This window comes from Nanorana parkeri, unplaced genomic scaffold (assembly GCF_000935625.1).
Source record: "Nanorana parkeri isolate BGI_ZX_2015 unplaced genomic scaffold, ASM93562v1 scaffold866, whole genome shotgun sequence".
Taxonomy (NCBI): Eukaryota; Metazoa; Chordata; class Amphibia; order Anura; family Dicroglossidae; genus Nanorana; species Nanorana parkeri.
The window spans coordinates 607,334-612,515 of NW_017307134.1; the positions used below are offsets into that span (position 1 = coordinate 607,334).

A 5,182-nucleotide genomic window follows, 5' to 3' on the forward strand; every position below is an offset into this window, starting at 1 on the left:
GGGCGGGGGGTGGGGGTCGGCTCTACAAGTTTAAACAGAGTCCCGGGGGCAAAAGTCGCCGGGAGTCTGTTTAAACAGCCCCGATGCTGGCGACGTACACTGTACGTCGTCAGTCACGAAGGGGTTCAACAAAAAGGGACTTTTGCTCTGGAGTACCAAATTGCTAATCATATTTGTAGAGACCTCATTGTACCTTTTCTTGTTAAAGGCAGTGGTACGGTCACAGTAATGCAATAACGCTGATTTGTACCTGAAAACCTTTTAGTCAACCGCACAATAAACTAATGTGAAAGCCAATTCTCAAATATTAGCACACAGGTTGAAACGGAGACCCTGTCAGGCCACCCATCTGCTCCCTGCAACAGAAGAGGTAGTATAGTCACCTCTCCGGCAGCCCATGTCTCCTACCTTCCCCTATTTCAGTGCTGCAACTTCTAAAAACCTGCCTTCAGCATTGACCATTTCTGGGATTTTTAGATGCCTGTGACACCTAGATTACCACTGGGGCTAGTGATACATGTTTAGACGTCTGTCATTCAGCCCTGTGTGCTAAACCAGAGAAATCACTCAGTTCCCCATTCATGCCAAACAGCATGGATGAGGAGGCATTCCCAGTCGCCTATTGTATTTACACAGCCGGCACTTGCGACTGTCTGAATACCCTAAAAGTGACTGTATCTGATTTAGAGGACATTTGAGCCATGTGTGGCTAACCTTAGACCTGTAGAAACCTAGGGTGTCGAGGAAGGAAGCACAGAAAAGGAACACAAGCATCTAGTAAACCCAGAAGAGTTACAGGAGAACTATGAGGTGAATGATTTTTACTCAACCTCATAGTTCGAGCCGACGTGTGACAATGAAACTGTCACACATCGGCTCAATAGATCGGGAAATGAGCGAACACATACCGTTGTTCACTCACTTCTCGCCACTCCCAGCAGGGATTCCCCCCTCCCCCCCAGCGCTGACTGACTGACTTTAGATAGGCAGAGCCAGCTGTCAATCACGGAGCTGGGTGGATCTCGACAGCATTGTCGGGATCCGTCCCGGCTGCGACGGTCTCAGTATACAGCGAGCTGTAGCTTGCGATGTACTGAGCTTTGGGTCACGGGAGGATGCTAGTATATGTCCTCCTGTGACCCTTAGGAGAACTATGGGGAAAAACTCTTACCCCCATAGTTCTCCTTTAAATTCTGCTGGAATGGAGAAGAAGAAGACACAAGCTGTCAGAGGGGGGTGGACGGGGAGGGGGACAATACTCTGTCATAGAAATATGTCTTGCAGTAGTGCAAAAAAAAAATGGTGTATAGGAATCAAGTCTCCATCCTGACAGATCTTTCACAAGCATCTCTCCTGTGAAGTGGCAGAGTTGTAAAGGCAGAAAGTCCATTTGGAAAAGACGTGCGAGTAATAAAAACAGATCAAATATCACTTCCAGAGAAACGTCACACTGGCCGCACACTAAAACACACTAGTGGTCACTGCATGCACGCCATGATTACCTTTTATTTTTAAAGTTTACTGAAAAGTCAAAGTGACATTTAATTAGTTCCAATGACTGAAAATGGATGGCGACTTCAGACAGGGGTGCAAGATTCCTATGGCCTTGACGCCCAAACATGAAGTTCCAGGAACCGGGAAGGCGTTTTGTAATTTTCTACATTCAGCCCTGCTATGGACAAGCTGGGTTAAACGTGCAGCAGGGGAGCCGCCTCTCATTTTGTACAAGTGATTTGGGTGGCTGTAGCCATGTGCTATGGATTTGGAATTTCGCTAACAAATAGTAAGCACTCATTGGTCAGCGTGGTCACCTGACCAATGAGAAGCACTAAACGCAGTTATTTACATTTTGGTACTCGCCTGTACAGATACCCGTACTTCCGCTAGCACGGCGCAGGCTACCTAGCCAATCAGAAAGCCGGGCCGTGTGTCATTACCCGCTGCCTGGCTTCTTGATTGCACGGTAAGCCAGCTCCATGCTGTTTGGCCAGGAAGGCTGCTTCCGAGCCAATCAGCATTGAGCCAGTTGTTTGGGCAAGTCATCAAGCCGGCTCCATGTTCCCTTGGGGCACTGCAAGTCAGAGGAAATCTCTCTAACCGGAGGTTCCAGTATCGGGGGTAAGTATCGGAGCATTTGGAAGTGTACTTGCCCAAATGCTCGGTATCAGTGCATCCCCAGGGTTGGAATATATAATTGATTGTGTCACATGTGAAATTGTGTTATCTTTGGTTGCCTGTTCACACTATGTGGTGACTGGCTTAGTTCTACAATTGATCCCACCGTTCACTACAAGGGAGCAATTATCTGTTCACATTGCAGCGCTGCCTTTAGATGGGTTTCAGGGAGTTGCTGGTAAATGCAGATAATCTGAATTCTGCAGCGCACAGCAGCTCACCCTTACAGGGATGTGGAAGTTTAAAAAAACACTACTTGTCCAAGGACTAAAGTGTGGGGGGCGCAGTCTACTTCTCCCTTATGACAATCTACTAGTCGTGGTTCAAGACATTTTTTGTACCAAAAAGATAAATATCGGTACCTGATACTGAAAAAAAAAACGTATTGGTGCCTCCCTATCCAACCCAGGTATAGAAGAGTTCTTGTTGCGGTATTTATCGCAACAAGCACCATGCTGTAAGAGTATCACAAATAAGAGCTACTTGAAATGGTTGCCTATGTCGCTTGTAACAATGAAAATGTTGCCAGGTTTTTATGAACCTGGCACAAGGCTTCCGACTACATCCAACCCCCCAAGAAAGTGTTGCTTAATCTGACCAAACATAGCCTAAATTTGGAGCAGCGTGAGTGCCCCCCCGTCCCCCTCGGGAGCCCCCTATTTTTAATCGGCTTTTGTCTACAGAGCCGGTCTGAACTGCTGCCAATCAGCTGCTTATGTATTCTGACAGCAACGCACCCACCACTGTCAGAATACAACAGGGGAATGATTCCCCTATTTGTGCTGTTAAGCGTGAATGGGGGACACAGCCCTCAATCCCCATTCACACCTTTGCATATCTGTAAGCGTGCACCAAAAACACGCAATGCACTTGCAGTACCTTTACTTGTTAATGGCATCCCAAAACATGGCCAGGAAAATGCACGCTTTTCCCCCACGCACCGACACACGTTAAACGTGCACAAATGCATAGTGAAAAGACAGTACTCCTGCAGCAGAATCTGCTGCATAAGCTACTTTCATGCGTTTGTTGCGCATGCAACAACCATTGAAATAAATGGGTGACGCACAGCAAACACGCAAAAATGCAACACGCATTCACGGAACAGGCAACACGCATTCACAGAACAGAGGTGTGAACAGGGCTGAACAAGAAAAAAAAACCAAGAAGTGTATATCCAGTTTTACCCCCCCCATATACTATGTCTTCTGACAGGTTTCTATCTTCAGAGACATGACATGAAGTTTCAGTAGGTGTGCAGTGAAGAGAGCAGGAACAACATTTATGAGTAAATAACGTTGTGAACAGAACATACTGAGGTAAAGAAAAGTAATGGTGTTCGATATCAGTGAATGGCGCCCAGTAATGAAGATTACACGATGGGGATTCCTGGGGAACGTCCTCTCCCTCCATCTAAAGCACACATCTCCTCTCCTCCGCATGTCAATGACTATTACCGCTCCGAGGTCATCTCCCTGACAGAAGTCCTGCTTCGCCATTTTTATGCTGAAGCGGCGGTAATCCCCCCTCATAGCCGGGAATGTCCTCCACCTCAGCGCGGCCTGTCTCTTACCTAGAGCGGGAGCTACGCAACCCGAGCGGCTCCGGCTCCGCACAGTGCCCGGCAATCACAGCGGGGTGGAAGCGGCTGTGTGTCTTTCTCGGTACGGAAAGGGTCTCTCGGTGGCTCCGATACCGCACGGACTCTCTTATAAAACACTATATTCTTTCGCGCTCTTCTTGTTTTCCCCGTTCTCTCCCTCCGCGCTCTTCTTTCTCTGCTTCCCCGACACAAAATGGCGGCGGAGGAGGAAATGACTGAGAAGCCAGCCTCCATGTTAGACACAAACACACCCCCCGGAGCTCTCACACCCTGACAACAGCGTGCAGGGCTCTGGCCTTCTTCTGCAATGTGTGACTGACCAGATCCAAAGTCAACCTGTCCTGACAGGAATACCGGTGTAGAACAATGCTATCTGTTCTAGTGACCCGGTGACTTCAGAGCTCACAGAGCCAGAATAAGTATGAGAATGGTCAGAAGTATATTACTTCTTTGCTGTTTCTGTTTTGGGCCAGCAATTCAGAGATTCGGATCCCATCCACAAGGGCGTACAGAGCCAAGCAGCATGCATGTCCGTGCAGAAACTTGCACCCCAGAGTAAAGCTGACAATACACTAATATTTCCTTTGTTTAACCTACAGGCTGAATGAAGAATATAACACAGATTCCGCTGTTGATCGAAGAATCTCCCGCTGTCTGCCTTGTATAATGACAGTAGCCTGTCGGCCTCTGACAGCTCATTGGCTGCCGAATGTGTTTGTTCGAAGATTTTCCAACTGGCTTCCTTCATCGAGGGCGGCCGGCCAAAAGGGTTCATCAAGAACTGGCAAAAATTCACATAGTGTATGGCCAGCTTAACAGCTAGTGTAGGGTGACTGTTCGCCCCTGATTTACGGGGACCATACCCGGATTGAGGAGACTGTCCCCGGGCAAATTATGTCCCCGGGAACATAAAATAATTTTTTTTTTTACTCACCTGGTCCCTGGATCCACCGACGAGCGCAGCCTCCCGTCTCCCACGCTGTCAGAAGCTGCATACAGTGAGCACTAGTTACTATTTAAACAATTCCACATGCAAACAGCAAAGAAAGTAAAAACACCTATGGAACCAGGCTACCGAAAGAGCAATGAATCAGAAAACTTGATACCCAACAATGACACGCACCACAGAGCAATCAGAAAACTAGTATACATTGCCACTGTCACAAGACCAGACATAGCAGCAGCAGTGGGCATACTCGCTTGACAAGACGCAGCACCCTGTCAGCGTGACTGGAGTGCAGGAGAGGGTAATACAATACTTAAAAGGAACAATTCGGATGAAGCTACAACTGCCAGCAGTGTCAAATCCAAAACTAGTTGGCTATGTCAATGCTGATTGGGCCGGAGACTGCACAGACCGCAAATCCTCAAGTGGTTACATCTTCCAATCAGGCCCGGCGCTAC

General features: G+C 47.9%; 1 protein-coding gene across 1 annotated transcript in view; it reads right to left on the bottom strand.

Annotated features, from left to right (window-relative positions):
- The window catches only part of WTAP (Wilms tumor 1 associated protein), a 55,239-nt gene extending 51,239 nt beyond the window's left edge, over positions 1-4,000 (bottom strand). The window contains exon 1 of the mRNA XM_018565614.1: positions 3,749-4,000. The gene's annotated coding sequence lies outside the window, so the exon portion shown is untranslated. The remainder of the gene's footprint in view (positions 1-3,748) is intronic.
- Between the last annotated feature and the right edge of the window lie 1,182 nt (positions 4,001-5,182).